The sequence below is a fragment of the Gallus gallus genome, chromosome 6, assembly GCF_016699485.2.
Source record: "Gallus gallus isolate bGalGal1 chromosome 6, bGalGal1.mat.broiler.GRCg7b, whole genome shotgun sequence".
Classification (NCBI taxonomy): domain Eukaryota; kingdom Metazoa; phylum Chordata; class Aves; order Galliformes; family Phasianidae; genus Gallus; species Gallus gallus.
Window position 1 is genome coordinate 17,955,246 of NC_052537.1, and position 17,735 is coordinate 17,972,980.

The 17,735-nt window shown below is 51.3% G+C and overlaps 2 long non-coding RNA genes across 7 annotated transcripts in view; one reads left to right on the forward strand and one right to left on the reverse strand.

The window, feature by feature from the left end:
• The window catches only part of LOC101749795, a 326,633-nt gene that overhangs the window by 196,779 nt on the left and 112,119 nt on the right, over positions 1–17,735 (forward strand). The window lies entirely within an intron of this gene.
• LOC121111212 lies at positions 3,612–5,284 on the reverse strand. Its single transcript, XR_005861113.2, has 2 exons — positions 5,158–5,284; positions 3,612–4,707 (listed from the first exon to the last, which is right to left on the reverse strand). It is a non-coding gene; the product is annotated as an uncharacterized LOC121111212 (long non-coding RNA).

The window sequence follows — 17,735 nt, forward strand, 5'->3', positions numbered from 1 at the left end:
CTCTGTGGGTCAGGGGAGAAATGGGCTGGGGGGTACAGGGTGGGGGACACCCGATAGCCTTTCCCAGAAGCGAAAGAAAGGAAAAGTGGGGCATCACCGGTAATCCGAGGGGCTGCAGACATAGAATGCGTGCTGTGGTAGCGTGTGGGAGAAGGGAAAATAGAAAGGATGAAGCAAAGTGAGAGATAGGAATCGGGATGGATGGATGGACAGGAGACACATTGATTTTTACTGATATTAGAGAAAAAAGGACTGAATGAAAGAAGGGGACGTTTAATTTGCAGATGAAAACAGGATGGATGGATGGATAAATAGAGTGGTGGTGAGATTTCAATGTGAAAAATGGGAAATATGAGAACAGGGAAACAGAAAATGAGAAAATAAATCCTGTAGCTTTTGTGGACAGAGAGAAGGGAGTGGGGGAACAGGAGAGGAGAGAGGCAAGGAGAGGAAAGGGAAGGGAAGAAAAGATAAAAAGGATAAGAGACTAGAAGAGAAGAGAGAAAAAGAAAAAAAGAAGAAAAAAGAAGAGAAGAGAAAAGTTTTTACAGGGCCATCAAACAGTTAGCAGACATCAGAATTAGAGCAGAGCAGCAGAAGCACGGCTGCCAGCCGGGGCGGTTTCGCCGCGGCCCTTTTCGGAGCTCCCAGAGCCCCGCGGAGCGCCGGCTCCGAGCCGCAGGCACCACTGCCCGCTCCTTCCTTGTGCGGTGCCCACCGCGGGCAGCAGCAACAGTTCCCGGCCCCCGAGGGGCACTGCGGGAGGGCTCGGAGGGGGACGGGTGGGGAGGGGGGAGCAAAGGGGCAGCCTCGGGCGGGCAGGGGTGCACCTCCCGTCCTGGGCCGCCGCCCCCGCGTCGGTGGAAAACCGCGGTGGAAAACTCCGGTAGCCCGGGAATTAATAATAATAATAGTAAGGGGAACGATAACGACAACGGCGATAATGCGTTTCCGTCTGTTAAAACCTCGGAAATAAATGTTCTCCCCCAGCCGCCGCCTCTCGCATCCCTCGGTCCGGGACTCGAGGAGCTCCCTGCGCGCCGGGGGCCGGGTTCGGTTTGGGAGAGGTCCCTCAGCGGGAAGAGCAAAACCCGGAGATGTGGCTCGTGCGTGCCCTTCTCGCCCCGGGATGCGGCCATTGTCCCTGGGCAGGGACCCCGCCAAGGCCTGGGGGCGGCGGCGAAAGGCGAAGTTTGTGGCTCCGTCCCCAGACCGCAGCCCTCGCCTCCCTCCTCTTCCCCCCCCCCCCCCCCCCACTGCCGTCCTGCTGCTATAGAAGGGCGTGCGGGGGCACGGGCTGTGTGCGGGGAGCGGGCTGCAGGGGCCGAGGCAAGTTAATTTCCAGCCGATTTCTCATTATTCCTCTTAGCGCCTATAAGGGAGAGAAAATTAGACACCCAGCACACGTTTTGGCCACTTCATAAAAAATGCAGATTTGAGAGATGATGTGAAATGTGCCCTCGAGTCAATGATTAAAGATAGCTGGATACGTGTTTTTTTTTTTTCCCTTCCCTGTTTGGAGTGGAGATGAGAAATGCCCCTGAGCTCTGCGGGTCCGGGAAGGGCCCTTTAATAGCTGATAAATTGGCCCGAGCCCCGCACCGCACCCCGTCGGCCCCTCACCCCCTTCCCGGTCCGTCGGGGCGGAACGCGGCCCTGTGCCGAACGGCGGCAGCGCCCGGGGGAGGGGCAAAACGCGGTGCCGGCAGTGCCCCCCGCCACCGGACAAAGAGGCCGAGCCCGGCCGGGGCGACCGAGACGCCGGGAGTTGGGGCCGTCCCTCCGGCACCGCGGGGTGCGGGGCGCCGGGGCTGCCCCGGGGGGGCGCGCACCGCCGGGCCCGGTGCCGGGGGGGTGAGGAGCAGCCGTTCGGCTCCCGGCTGCCTCCACAGCATCCTCTCCTTCGGCCCCACCGCAAACTTCAGACGAAGTAAAAATAGAAAGAGAAGGATAGAGTGTGTGTGTGTGTGCGCGTGTGCGGAGGGGTAAAACCAGAGCTTTCCAGCCCGCTGGAAGAAGAAATGTGTATTTCTTTTCTCTAAACGCTCCTAATTTTTCAACCCAATTGAAAATAATAAAATGTATAAAGAAAGCAGGGATGCAGCTTTCCAGAGCTCAGCTGCTGAATAACTCCTCATCAGCCGCACCGATTTCTTTGATTAATCCCGGGGTCTGAAGCAGAAGCAGTTCCACTGCGATACCTCACACGCCGAGCTGCTCCTGCTTCCCCGCTCCGCGACACTCGTTTCTGCGCAACGTCTGTAGCGGTCGTTTCAACTCCTTTCCCCCCCGTACAAACGCCCGTCCGAAGCGGTGCCGCTCTCCACTCGCTCCCAACGCACGTTGGTTCCGTGCCCCCGGCCCGCAGCGCCCGCCGGCCCCGCTCCCCCCGCCCCGCACAGCCGCACCCCAAAGGGCCGCTGCGCGCCCCGCACGGCCGTGGGTCCGCGGCTGCGGCGCCCACCGCAGTGAGTCCGGCGGACAGGAGTAAGTGGCAATACGTATACAAAATGGGCAACACAAAAGCAGATCTCTGTATCAAAACGGAGAGGGTTTAGTTTATATATATGTCACGGCCCGTAGCCGTTTCTTTTTCAGACGGCTCGGGCACATTTAGAGGTGCACCTGTGCGGAGACTCGGAGGAGAACGCTCCCGCACCCTCCTGCGCAAATAGAGCACGCTGCCGCGGTGCCCCAGGCGGTCCCGGGCCCCGCACCCCTCCGCCAGGTGATGCTGCTCAGGACGCCGCCCATCGCTTCGCACCCTCCGCGCTACTTTACGCCGCCGGGTGGGTTGCCGCTCGTTTCCCCCGCCCCGCCGGCCCGGCTCAGCCCGCGGCCCTGCTCTCGGCCTCGAGGGGGGCGGGAGCAGCGTGCGGGGCCGGGTCGCGTCCCGCGTGGGGCCCTCCGTGCGGCCGGGACCCGCTGCCCTCTGGGGTCTCGGGGGCCCCGCGCCGCCGCCCGCCCTCCTGTGCCCCCGCGTGTGCGGAGCGGCCGGCGGGGGGCCGCTTGCAGGAGGCGCTAATTAGAGTGTAACTGCCAGGTCATTGACTTCGTGTTACCGGAGTTGTTGTTCCCCCCTCTCTCTCTCTCCCCCTCTCTCTTTTGTTGGATGGGGAGCAGCCCGGGCCGGCGGTAGCGGCAGCCGGGATGGGGGTGCTCTCCTGCAGCCCCGGGCAGCCCCCGCACACCGCCGGCTGCGGAGTGCCGGCCGCGCTCCCTTTGTTGCTTTGTTGCGGGTCTCCTTCCGAAGCCGAGATGTGAATGCGGGGAGCGTTATCGATGACTTTTAAATAATAACAAAGGGGGAAAATAAAAATAATTAGCCCCGCCTCTATCTAGTTTCAATTACTCTAATTAAAAACCCGAAAGGCAATTCCTAGGCAATATCTAATAATAGAATTAGCGATCGGATCCATCATTTCACACGGGGATTTACTTGCGGGGGTACTGTGCGAGCTCTATTAATAATAATAAAAAATCCTGCTAACCCTCTTTTTAAAATTAATAACTCTGTAATTATAATAATTTTATGTGCCTTTTTATAAGAAGAGGTTAATGTTGCCACAGTCTGGGGATGGGAAGGATGAAGTGAAGCGAAATACTGCTGCTTAAACTGACACCTTCCTATTTTATTAGGAGACATTATTATTATCAGACATCTGCAGGTAGAGAATTAAAATTAAAATCGCTTTCAACAATTCAATACACTTTTTATCAGCCATCTATCTGAAAATCACGAACATTCATCATCGGAGGCATTCTCCCTGAAAACAAGAACCCATTCAAATTTTATACAAATTATCATATTTATCATAGTCTGAAACTCCGGAGTAACATCTCCACAAACTGTCTGCCAACTCCCCGGGGAACCGCAGCCGCTCAGAGCGATTCCCTCCCGCTCCTCTCTCCCGGCCCTTTCACACTCTCTGCTTCCCGACGCTCGACAGCCCCGACACGGAGCGCGGAGCCCGGAGGATGCGGCGGCGTTGAGGCGGCGGTACGGAGCGGGGCGCGCTGCCCTCCCGCAGGAGGACGAAGTTTTGCTGCCGTACGGCGCTCCGCAGCGGCCCGCAATCCGCGCCCGGTTTGGAGGCGCGGCGTCTATTTCTCTCTGAGGCCGACGTGTTTGCAGGAGAACATCATTAGTAGCACCGGTGATAAAAGTGATAACGATGTCCGGTTCCCCTCCGTGTTTTTGGTTTTTGGGCTTTTTTTTTTGAAAGCGCTCCCAGCGCTTTGCCTGGCGGAATTCGGTCGGAGCGGCGATAAATACCGGCTGTTATTTATGCGGGCGTTTGGTGCCGGTGACAAACGGAACGAGCCGGCGCTCCCCGCTCCCGCTTTCGGACGAGGCAAATCGCTGCCCGCACTTTGCTAATGACAAAAAGTTCGTCGGCTCCCGAGCGGGGGCCGCGTGTCCCTCGCCTCGTCCTCGGCCCGTGGGGGGGTCCGCCGCCCCCGGCCCCGGGAAAGAAAGTAGTTCCGATGCCATGTTTGTTAACTAGGTTATCTAGGCTGTAGAAGATTTTAATGTTGAATTTTATAGCTTTACCACGCTCTACCGTCCTTGTGAATATTGTAATATTGCATTTTTTACAAGTTACTCTTCTGTTAATGTTCCAGCTAGTAACTTTTATAATCCTCCTCAATGAAATTTTTTTGTATTCTTCCGCACCGTTAACCTCAATGGCGGCACCTCAGCCCCTGGCAGGAGGCGAAGATGAAATGAATTCCTTTTTAATCAGAAATAATAATAATAAAAACACACACAAGGCTCCCTCCGCCTTTTATTTCAGCTTCCCTTTTCGGGGAGGGGGGCCGGAGCCTCGGCAGCCCCCAGTGCCGCCCCCTGACCCACGCTGCCTGGGCCGGGGCTGGTGCCGCCCGGCCGGGAGGGCTGCGGGAGGCCGCGTCCCTCTGCCCCCACCCCATCTCGGGCCCCAAATGTCTCCGTGCACAGAGTGGGATGCGCACGGAGCAGCGTCCTGAGAGCAATGCTGCCGGTGCCATTCGGCTGCGCTCTGCCTGCTCTCTGTTGGCCTCAGCTGGAGCTGCCCAAATCCTTGCTGCTTTCTCTGCTGGGTGCTGAGATGGCTGCAGGACAGGTGCGCGTACAGGAGGCGTGCTCAGGCGGAATCACGATAAAATATTTACCTTGAGGTGTAAGTAGGACTGGAAATCACCCAACAAAACTCCCCAGCCTTCAGATGCCCTTACAAATGAACGAGATTTCCAAGCACAAATGATCAACACCCAGCAGCAACAGGAATCGTAACGCAGTAATGAACGGAGTGCCCTTTAGCCCGGGGAGCGCACTCCGAACACAGATTGGATGTTGTTATTTCCCTCGGTCGCTGTTAGCGTGTAAGAACTTTGTTCCCAGGCTCAGCCCGAGCTCTGCACGAACGCAGTACTGCTGGGTTTGTGCACGGGGCGCTGGGGCTGCCCCCCACCTGGCTGGCTGCTGTTGTGGGCCTCACCCTCCAGCAGCTCCCCTCGGTCTCAGCTCCCGGAGCCGGGTGGTGGCATGCAGCTCCCAGCTTGAAGGATTTAGAAACGTCTATTTTTAGCCTAATATAACTGCAAGGAGAAGCTTAGCTCAAACCTCAGTGATCAGATGGAAAGGATGTCAAGTTTATTGTTAATCTGCTGGGATCTCACGCTGATTTGTGTCTGTTAGCAGGTTTGGGGGCTTCAATGGTACTTTGGTATATATTTTATTAGTCAAAACAGCTTTCTTCTTTAAAAGCACAGAACAAGCTTTCTAGTCATTTCAGAGTATAAAGATCATTTTCCTCTCTAGCAATTCTACAGCTGGGCCGTCACATCCATTCATGTGGGTCAGAGTCAATTCAATCTGTAGCAAAACACCCAAAGCAACTGATTTCCTTGTTGTTCAGCTATACTATTTAGAACAATTGTTATTTCTTGGTTATTATTATTATTATTACATTTTCTTTTTCAGATGAACAGGTCTCATAGGTGCAAGTTTACCTAAAAAGAAGCGAAACAGTGCGGGGGAGACGTATTATTTTAACAGAGCTGTTATTATATTGATACTATGAGGGGTGATGGCCTTAAGTTGCACCGGGGGAGGTTCAGGTCGGGTGTCTTCTCAGAAAGAGTGGAGAGGTGGTGGAACTGCCCAGGGAGGGGGCAGTCATCGTCCCTGGAGGTGTTCAAGAAACGTGGAGATGTGGCACTGAGGGACGTGGTTTAGTGGGTGGGTGGGTGCAGTGGGGATGCACTGATGGTTGGACTAGGTGATCTTAGAGGTCTTGTCCAACTTTAATTATTCTGCGATTCTATGATTCTATTTAAGTAACTGATATTGTGGTGTCACTTATAAGGCAAAGGTTTAGTTCAAGATGGTCTTTGCTCAACAATCTTGATTTAGTAAAGAATTATTACTCTTCAAAGCACCTCCCTGAGAACCTCATGGGATGCTTTTCAGAAAGTGCTCCTCAGAGCTAGCCCAGAGCAGATGAGCAAGAAGGGGGTAGCAGTATTGCCACTGGTGAGGGGCAAATTAAGAGTGGCTCAGAGACACAGAGGACAGTGACAGAGCAAGGTACCTGAGAGAAGGTACCCCTTTTGCCTCGTAGGCACTCATAGACCTACTGGAGCCTTCAGGCCTCATGCTGCCCTACACTGTTGCCCTCCAGGGGCTCTGCCTAACTCCAGGCCCTTGCCTGCTCTGTCTGTGTGGTTGGAGCACTTCTGCCTCAGGCAGGCCTGGCCTGAGGCACAGCTTTAGGAAAGCTGTGGTGTCCCCTGGACCCCTGTGTTGGCTGTACAGCGTGGTTGGCCTCAAGGTTTATCTTTCAGACAAGACTCTTACATGGGTTCCTGACTGGGCTCCCTGGCTGGGTGATGGGGAATGTATCCATTTCAGGGAGGGCATCTCCAAACACGCAGACACCTCCACAGTGACATACTTGTGCTTGAGGAGGAGGTGAGAAAGTGTTTCAGTGTCGCAGTGTAGGCACACACTCCCATGCATCCCTCAGCATTTTGTGTATGTCCGTGTACAAACAGCCTGGGGATTCTTGTATGTGAACACATACACGTGTCAGACACGGCTGTGAGTGTGTGAGGACATGGATGCATACATCTCTCCATATGGCAGTGCATGTCAGTGTGGGCAGGGCGCATGGTTGAGCCATGCTTCTCCTCCCGCTGAGTGCCAGTGCAGGGCGGCAGCACTGGAAGGACCTTGCCTGACAGTCTGCCAGTGTGAGATTTGGTTGCAGAAGATGAAGCAGAATAGACAGAACAAAAGTTATTTTTGTCTATCAGCTGAAGCATTATAGAGACATCAACAAGCTCTTGTCTCATGCCAGCTTAATTCCTAGTTAATCAGCAGTCTGCTTGGGCAAAGGAAGGAACTCACATCAGGGGCTGATGATGAGCCAAACTTTCCAACACTGATTCGGGAGCCTGCAAGGAGCCCTGAGTACTGCTTTGTGGTATTTGGCTGCACTGCTGCCCGCTGCACAGTGCTCTGGGTAAGCGGGACACGTCACCTGTGTCCCAGTGGGGACCACTCCTATCTAGTGATAGTAGAACATGGGCTGGTCCTTTGGCTGTCTCTCCCCACACATTCAGCAGAAGCTTATTCTTGACTGTATATAATCAGATACTGTATCCAGGCAAGTTTGAAATGGCAGAAATAATTCCAAGGCTTCCATCCTTTCTCTTGGGGCACTCCACACAACCCGCAAGTCGACTCCTGGTTGTTTCACTCTCAGTGCATCTAGAGACACCTTCCTCTGTCTTCTTTTCCTTGTTCATGAATGCAGCCCCTCCTTGCTCGTGGGATTTGCACTGTTGCAGCTGAGGGCCAGCTCTCTGCCTTTTCTAACCTGACTTTTTCATCTGCTTGCTGAAAAGCCACCTTCCTCATTCTTCCAGCTGGTTTCTCTGATGCCAATGGTGTGTGAGTGTACCTACTTGCTCCGTGACTGGCAGGTGTTTGTCACAGGCTTAAGGTCAAGCTAATTACAGTACTGATTGCACAGACCCTGGCAACCAGCCTGAGTCACTTTCTGGGAGCGGCTGGTCCTGTTTGTGCAAATGCCCAGCCTGAGTAACAGGAAGCAGCTCATTCCTGCCTGTAGCTGCTGAGGGTTCGACCAAAAAGTTACTGTGGGGTGAAATGAGTTTGGGAATGCCTTGAATGTTGACTGTTTCAGGTGGTTTCTGTGCATGCCTCGTCCTGCAGCACGCTATACTAAAGGCAAAGTCATCAAGGGCAAACTCTGCCTCCCGTCCAAAAGAAAAAGGAAAAGAAAAAGGAAAAGAAAAAGAAAAAGAGAAAGAAAGAAAAAGGAAAGGGAAAAGAAAAAGATTCGGGCTAAGTTAGGGTTAAGCTACTGTGAATTTCCTAGGTATCAGAAAGCACCTGTGGGCAGTTGTTATGGTATAGCTGGTGTTCATGCCCTATCTGCTTTCATACTGGGATTTTATCATGATTAATTGTAGTGTGCTTTAACCATGTAACTCCTAGCACGTGAACTTGCCTTCAGCTTTGCAGGATGGACTGTCCCTTACACTCATGGATGCCAAGCAGACTGAGGTTTATTTTGTACTTGAAATGGAAGTGATCAATGAATCACGGGTACCGTAGCCCTTGCTGTGGCTGAAGACCTTGTATGTTGGACCACAGGCAAAAAATGAGTGGAGAGTATTATCCTGGCCCTATCGTAGCTGTTGGGCTGACAGATGACAGAATTTGGTATCATCCACTATTGTGCTTGATATGTATTGCTTCATATCATTAATAAACCTGTGAATTGGCCTGACACCAAACACAGCCATTCCTTCCCCTGTGCTGATCATTATCGTGCTACCCTACCTTCGCTTTATGGGCCATCAGCCAGGTTTCTGTACACGTGATGGTGCTCTGTGCAAGCCCATCTGGTGCTGATTTCTTACGAGAAGTTTGCCAGGCCCTTTTCTCAAGGCTACTACGGTACTGCTGGACTTTTCTTTTTGTTCCCCTCAATACTGATATGAGACTTTCTGCAAATGGTGTTCATCTCCTTGCTGCAAGCCTCCGTAGCCCAGCAGAGGCCAGCATGAGTGTGTGCAAGATGCTGCACAAGCACACAGCACAGGCAACCTAAAGGCAATGGGGAAAAGGTTGAGAGGAGGAAGAAAGGTATTGAGAAGGGAAGTGGCTTGTATTGCTTCCCCTAGTAGGCTCTCATCTCCATTTTCTGTGTTAAGTACTTCCAAATCTTTTCATACCTTTCTCCTTTTAACCGAGAGGTCCAGGAGCAAAGAAGGAGCTATCTGAAGCTTGTAACCAATGTTGCTCACTCAGGAATGATCCTGGGTAGCCTCAGCAACTTTGGCCTGGGAAAAATGGAAAGCAGATCCTGAGAATACTTTATGGGGGAAGTACTTAGTCAATGCTTGGCTACAGGGGACAGCCGAAGCAGCCTAGAAGAAGGGAAGCAGTGGTCTGGAGATGGGTTCCTATTCTTAGGTCTGCCCTGCTGGTTCACTGGCCAAGTGTAGATACTCTTCCTTGGCACAGCCAGGCTGGCAGAGTTGTTTCCATGGCAGCCATCACATCTCCTTTTGCAGATCATGGTGTGTACTACTTGCTGTGTGTTACCAGGTGGTTTGCTAAGAGGTGCATTACTCTATGCAGTCTTTTCATGTGCCAGAACAGAGGGTATGCAGGTCTTTGCACTGGCTCAGGACTAAGGATCCGTTCACCTAGAGTGCTGGATATTTGAGGCTCTCTCTATAGGCAGCAGAGCCAGAGATGCAGTCAGGGAAGGTCCATCTGGCCATTCAAGCTACCCTCTGGAGCAGTTCCTGGGTTTACAGGGTGACTGTGCCAGTGAAATGACTAGGTTAGATGAGATGAAGGGCTGGGAACACCTGAGGGAGAGGTGTCTGTGGGTCAGACAGCTGTGGAAGACAGAAAGGACTGAGCAGAGGTAATCAGGTCCATCTGCTAGAAACTCCTCAGTCTCCACACTGCTTCCACACCGGTGGATCCCTTATGGTCAGTGCTGAACAAGTGAATATCCCATCCCTCCTCTGTCCTTCCCAGGTCTCTCCTAGCAGTGACATGCAGGGAGGAGTGCTGCAGAGAAAAATGTGCTCCAACTGTGGTACCCAGCAGGTAGAAAATGCCTCAGGATATCTGCTTTGGTTCTGTCCATCTTCCTGTCAGATTGAAAGGAACCTGTAAACATATTCCAGCTTCTCTGATTGCATCTGAATCACCCTGGGCTCTGCTCTGGGGCCTTGTTTGCTGTTTGGGAAGTGGTCTTTCCAGTTCTCACTCCCTCCTTGCTGCATCCGGATATGCCCCAAGACTTGGCTCTCCTCTGTCAGCCCTAACAGTGATTAATAAGGACACACATTTCCTGGGTTTTGCACCCATTTTTCTTTAAGTCCTGCCTGCCAGTGGTGAGGAGGCTGAGATTATGTACCAATGGTGGCATGTGGAGGGCCTGGGGGCAGTGAGTCTTGGAGAGGCTGTGATGCAGTTCAAGACATGGAGAGAACATAGGGCCCCTTACAGAGACAAATTCTGCTGTCAGCTGTAGGCTTCCTGCAGCAGGAATGGAACAGTGGGATCTGTGGTTCATTGTTATTCACACCGACACCTTCTCAGAGGTGTCAGTCTCTGTTGTTATACTCCTGGCTTTTGCAAAACATAGTTTCATCCTCTCAAAGATCAAGAAAAGGCAACAAGTGGTCACCCTGGAAGATCTCCCGTTAAACTTGGGGCTTTTTGTTTCTTGTGTGATTCCTGTGAGATGTAACCCGCCTGCTGTAACCCAGATTGCCAAATTCCTTTGCTTGCCTTTCTCAAATGGATCATGACCCAGGCAAGTCTCCCCTTGTAACAATGACAGCCTGACCTGAGTACAAAGCTCAAGGCCAGCCTTGGTGTAAAAATCACTGGTAGTGGTAAAGGGGTTTCTTGGATTATTGCTACTGCCTGTCTGCAGCGATGTCTTGTTGCCTGAGCGCTTCCCACCCATCTCCATAAGACAAGCAGTGTCTGAAACACAGTGTTTTGCGGTCAGTCCTTTCTTCCCTTACCCCATCTCGCAGAGAGTCCTTGTCCCTGCCTTGATGATGCGGTTCCAAGTCCCTCACGTATTTCTTTGTTAGAGGAATAGTTTTATCAACCATTACTGAAATGGCAGTGCAGGAAAGTCAAAGTGTAATCGAGCTAGGTATCCAAGTGTCTGTAACCAAGTTTAGTTGGTTACCACAGTGCTCTCATAGCTGCTGTTGCTGTTGGACAAGTCTTAAGTTTCCCTCCGGGGTAACGACAGGCAGATTGTTGTAATTAAAGGGAAATTTTAGGTTGGCAGAAACCAAACCATTGTATTCTGCTGCACCGGCATTAGAGGGATGCTTGGCTCTCACCAGGGCTGATGCTTCTGTTCTGACTTGCTATGGGGTTGACAGTTTTGGCAATCACTTGGTTTTGAGTCAAAATAGAAAGATTGAAGGGTCTTCATTTTTACCAGAATTTGCTGGGAGATCTGTACCTCTAGGCTTGTGTCCTGCGTTGTACTCTGCTGCACAGGTGAGTGGCTTGACTCTACGGTTTGGGCCAGGGCCGGGCTAAGGCCACAGCCTGGGAGTCATGGCCACTGAAGTCCAATGTTTTCTGAGAACAGAAGCTCAGACTGCTGTGAGAGGGGCTGGCGTGTTTTGCTGAGATAATGTTGAATTGTTCTGCTTCCCACCATGATCAGTGTTTGCTTCTGCTCGTGGCCCCATGCGTGTGTGCTTCTAGCTGATGCCAAAAGGCACCATGTTCAGAGGCGGTGCTCAGCCCTCTGATGGGTTCAGTCCAGCTGCCATCTATGAGCTCAGTCTCCAGTGCAGGGAGTCAGCCAGGGACAGAGGGAATGATCGGCATTTCTGTGACTGCAGGAGCCCACGTACACGTGAAGGAGAGGTGGAGAAAAGAGGAGGTGAAGGTAGTGAGTGGAGATGATACCAGTGAGTAACCTTTGAAAGTGGGGTTAACCATGCTGCTTCCGATATTGGCCACATCCTGCTTATAGCCAGGCTTGTGTGAAGCTGGTGTGCTGGTGATAGCAGCCAGAATGCCCCAGCTCACAAACAAACAAGCAGAGAGAGGAATAAAGGCAGGCAGGAAGACAGGTGCCCCTTGGGCAAACACTTGTTAAATTGACAAACTTGTAGAAAATGATTAAGGCTCTCGCTGTTCCTGGTCCAGAGGGGCCCTGAGCTGCTGCCTCGAGCTAAGATACAAAGGTAGTTCCTTGGGAGCCTGCAGTGGACAGGGCACAGAGGGAGGTGAAACAATTACTGCCTGTCTCTGCGGTGCCGTCTCTTGTCAACTGTTATTTATGTTTCCCCAAATGTTGCAGTCTTCTTACAGGGAAAGCAGGCCCTGCCAATCTGTGGCAAAATAATTGCAGCCACCTTCCTCTCTCCCCCCTTCTCCCTCCCTCTCTCCCTCTCCATCTCTCTTCCTCTTGCCACGTCTCGCTCTGTCCATGTCAGGTTTGTCTCGGATTCCTTCCATAAAGGAGTGTAATATTGCCGGCACTGGGAGTGTGGCTCTGCCACAGACTGGAGGTGATGAGCACTCTCCTGTGCTTTGAGCCTTGCTGCCACCCGCCTGGGACCAACCCCAGGACAAGAGATCCATCCCACCCCAGCAGCTCTGTCCGGAGTCATTTTGTGCTGCACTTTGTCTCTCCTCTTGTAATCGAGGCAGTACAGAAGTTCTTCCCCAGCAGCTGAAATACATTCCAGGGAACTAAGTAAGATGATGTCTGTATAGGGGACTGATCTTACCGGAGGTTAAGCAGAAAGGAAGGGTGGTTACAAGCCCCCTGGACACTCCTCTTGAGGGGTCACCTGTGCTCCTACATCTGATGTGTGTTATCTCTGCACTCATTTTTCCACGGAGGCCTCTTTCTGATCAGCCAAGAGTAGTGCTGGGGACCTCAGGCTGGGACAGCTTGTGCTAATAAACAGCCTGAAGCACCAGGGCTGAGTTTGTTATTGTGTGGTGAAGGGTTGAAGTGCGACTTCTTGGACCTGGACTATCTTAACTTGGGACCTGGCAAACTCCAGCAGCCCCTGGGATGTCAAACAGGAGCCTGAATACTTCTCTGTTGGTGATAACTCACATCCAGACAGCAAGGTAAATGGAAACAAGCAGAGACTTTTGCCATCTCTTTTGCCCTCTCTGAGAGCAGGGATGCTTTTGAGAAGAGCCCTCAGTACTTGGATGTCGTTTCAAACTTAGGGCTTCCCCTCCTACTGTTCCCTCCACCATCCTCCCTTCCCTTCATTCTAAATACACACAGAGCCTGTCAGGAAGGGGTTAAGTGCCGCTTACCCCAGCCAGCTTTGCGTATTTAAAGTGAGTAAAGGTTTAATTACCAAATGATGACAGTGTCATATGGTTTTGGTGATGGCGCGTGGCATTCGATGAATGCAGAAGAGGGGAGGATGTGAGAAAGACACTGAGTGGCAGTGGGGAAGCGAGGAAGCTAAAAATGCCAAAGACAGTAAAACATCTGTAATTTGCAATTCGCTAGTGTTCGCTGATTGCTCATGGATTAAAGATTAAAATCTATTCTCTGGCAGATGGGGGAGAGAGAGAGAGGAAATTCTTACGAGCATGTTTTGCATCTGCATTTCATTCTGCTCCTCTTTACAATAATCACGGATGAGGAAATAAACCCAGATCTGGGCTGGCAGGAGGCGGGGAAAGCACACAATATAGGCAGGACGCAGCGTGCTTCTCCTGGTCGGGAAATGCCAGGCAGAGAGGGGAAGGAGCTGACATCAGGATCGCTCCGCTCGCTGCCTGGGATGCTGGTTTGGCTGTGCTAGGATGAATGTTCCCAGGAGGTTCAGAAGTGCCAAGAGCCAGAGCAAAGTCTTTCTTCTGGTCACCCCAATTCTGCACTGGGGGGTTTCTTTGATGGGAAGGGGACGTTAGCCATCTGTCCTGTCTCAAGGGATGACTGAGTCTGGCTACAGTGTCCGTGACGTGATGTTAACGCTTGCAGGCAAACAATACAAGTAGAAATAATGTTTGCAAGTATAAATCATTTTTATAACTTCAGCTAATCAGAATCTGTCCCTTTTATGGGCATGATGAGCTCTCTTTCTCCCTCGCTGTCTCTTTCCCCTCTCTCTCATTCTGAGTCTCACACAGGGTTTCTCAAGTGTGCAGGGCATTAAAAGAAAAATGGATAATAAAACTGCAAATGCAGGGCCTGCTCCTGAGAGCTGCTGGGTACTTGGGCTCTGCTTGGCTTTGCTGCAGAAGCCCACAGTCTGAAAATGAACGGGCAGTCTTTGGAGCTGCACGCACCGGTAGCCTTGTAGAAGTCAGGGAGCGCTCCCCAGCCGTGGTCAGTCCTTGTGTCCTCCTGTGGGTGAAGTGCTACTGGCCAGCCTGCCTGGGCTGTGGGAATCCTCTTCTCTGAAGGGACCAGTGATCACACTAGGTGATTCAGACAGCAGAACGGGACTCAGAGCTCCTGGCCCAGGCCCAGTTCTCTGGGTAATGGTTTTGGTTGCCTGGAAAGGTGACTCACTGTGCTTCGTCACCCAGCACAGGCGAGGGACTGTAGCTCAGCTCTGCCCCAGCTGAGAAATTCTCCCATTTCACACAGGGCTGATTTAGCTCCACCCAAACCAGCAGGTACTTTTCTGTGGCAATAAAATTTCACTGAGTGTTTATAAAGAGTCTTTAGAGATGCTGTACAAAGGTGAAGACGGTACCTGCTTTTCGGTGAGAACAATTGTTCTACAGACAGCTTGCGTTGCCATAGCATTTATTATGTAACTGTACCTGTGTATAAACTCATTCTTGCATGCACACCTCCATTTTTATGCACGTACAGAGAACCCCTGGAATTCCCATTCTCATCTGGCAGAGCTATGCATCCAAATATTACAGTGACTTTGGGTGCATGGCGCTAAGCAGCTGAACGTGCTAAATGGAACCAGGATGGGACTGTGCCCAGAAATTCCCTGTCTGGGTGATGTCTGTGGGGCTCTGCAGCTTAAGCAGAAGTCATAGAGTTATGGTTGGTTTCTGTTAGTGTCTAGGGATGGGGGAAAAGGTGAAGCACAGAGCAGTGTGGCTCTGGGGCTGTAAATGGGCCATCAAGTATAAGCTGGAGCTGCCAAGGAAGCTTAGCGGGGAAATGTATTTTGGTTGAGCAGTGTCTGGTGCAACTGCCTACAGCTTCAGAGGAAACCTGGGGTTGTGCTTAGGGTACAGCTTGGAGATGAGAGAATAAAAGGCCTTTGTGATATAGTGGGACAGGGCTGGAAAGGTCCCACCCAAGGAATCAGTGCACAAGGCCAAAGATGTGATGACGTTTTTGTGTGTGTGTGTGTGTGTGTGTTTGGGGGGGGGGGGGGGGACAGTTGGGAAGTCCTGGGGCAGTGCTTAAATCTTTACCTAAAAGTTAGTTTGATATTTAGCTCTTTCTTTAGGTTTGTTATGTGGGTAGGAATGTGTCGGAGGGAGAAAAGAATGTACACAGGAGGAGAAGGAGCCAGTATGTATGGGCAAAAAAAATGAAATGGCGTTTGATTAAGAAGAGGAAAGTGATCTCTTTGAATTGGGTCGCTGCTGTTGGACCACTGGGAAAGCGGTGTCTCTGTTTGCAAGTGATCTGTTTCACCAAGCGAAAAAGATGAGGCAGAGCAGAAGAAAAGCTGAAGAAAGATCAATGGGAGGAGGGGGACAGCATGGCAGATTTAATTAATTACTGCATATTAAAATGTTTGTTTACAGTAACAAACAGCTACAAGAGGTCTGATGTTAATTAATTTACAGCATTTTTCACCAGTCCCTTTGCCGTTGCTGGCAGTCAAGGAGGCAACACTGTGGCAGGTAAGATAATGTCTCTTTGGATTTACAGCTGCCTTTCGGAGGTGAGCTGGTAAGGTAGTGCAGGGCTGACTGGCTGCCTCAGCACAGCGTGGGATTCATGGAACCTGCACCAGCTGGTGAGAGATACATCCTCCAGCCTGGGGCATAGGGCCTGGGTATAGCTTGGAAGCTGAGTTGTGTAATGGCGGGTGCTTGGGTGAGAAAGCCAGGCCTTGTGGGATGGGGTTATGGGGTCATCTTGGTTATGGTGCAAGGGTGAGTGTGCTGGGAGGCTGCAGCCAATTTTGTCGTCGTTGTGGGTCCTGCAGCTCTGAAGAGATCTGAGCAGCCTCTGTGGTATTCAGAGCTATGTAATATGGCCTGTCTAGGGTTAGCGTGTAGAGAATTACGATCTCCTCTGTGTGTGAAAGTCTGCAGTGCTGTGTGCCTTACCACAGAGGTCAGTCTGCATGGATGCGTAGCAATTGGAAGTTGGGATCGTGCAGGTATTGATGGGTTGGTATCTGTATGGGAACTGTTGAGTCACAGCCTGAACCACTGATTGAGCACCTGGGGAAAGGACCCGGTCAGCCCTGGGAGCACAGGTGAAGGCAATTCAGCTGTGTGACCAGAAGGGGTGGAGCCTGGCTGCACCTCTCTTAGACCTCATTTAAGGGCTGACTGCCAGGGGGGAAGGGTCTCTGGTTGGTGATCCCTCTCTTGTGGAGTTTTCCCTGTGAGTCTGCATCTTCAGAGATGGGTGAGCACTTTTCCTTTTGTAACGCCTTTCCATTCTGTTAGTTCCTTTGTTATTACACCTCCTGTATCACTGTTTCATTGTGTTTATCTTTCTGACTGTTACCGTATCAGAGGGAATAAAACCTGGAATAGGAATTTGTGGTTAAGTAGAGTAGTATGATCCCAGGTGTTTCCTTTTTAACAAATGGAAGTTTTGACCCCAGGCAAATCTGCATGTGTACGCCTCCAGCACAGCTTCTCTGCCTGCCTTATGCTCTGACCTCTTTCTTCACCCAGGTGGTTTTGGAGGCACAGGAGAGGGTATTTTTGTACCACTGCCTCTGTTGTGCTGCAGCTAGTACCAGCTGCCTTCAAAGTGGATGGAGAAGATCTCCGAGAGCTTAGAAGGCAGCCTGGGCCCTAAGAACAAAGTGTAGGTACTGCACACGGAGGGAAAACCCTAAGGTTATTCATAGAGCTCTCTGTGTGTTGCACTGAAACAGCTGGAGGCCCTAGCAGAGTTCTGAGAAGCACTTTCACACACTGCGTAATGTGTTTGTGGATGGGCAGGTAATTAAGCATGGAGAGAGTAAGGCTGGGCTTAAAACCCCTGATCCTGGTTTCACTGGTGTTAACACTACCAAAGAAGCAATATAGGAGATCTGGATTTCACACCTGGCTGGTTCCTCAGAGGTGATAGGGCTATGCTTTTTTTGCTCCTTTTCAGTGAGCCCTTTGTAAATACAGCTGTCTCTTGTTCCTCTGGGTAGTTCTTTAAAGCTATGAGATTGTTAACACTGTGGAGAAGGTAAGTCAAACCTTATGCCATTCCTACCAACACCAAAAGCCTCTGGGCAGGAACTCTAGCTAGAATAAATCAGCCTTGTTTTCTGAACTTCAGTGACTCTCATTCATGACACTGGTCAAAAACTGAGTCTCTGCCTCCCAATTGCCTTGAAGGAAAAAGTAATTTTCCTCTTCTGGATGCTCCTTACCTGGGTTTGTCTGTGAGGTTACAAGTGGACTTTGTTCTTATCTACTTGTGGGCCTTTGCAGTAATCCCATAACTGATCTTTGCAGTGGCCCTGATATTGGCCCCGTCATTTTAATTGGCAGT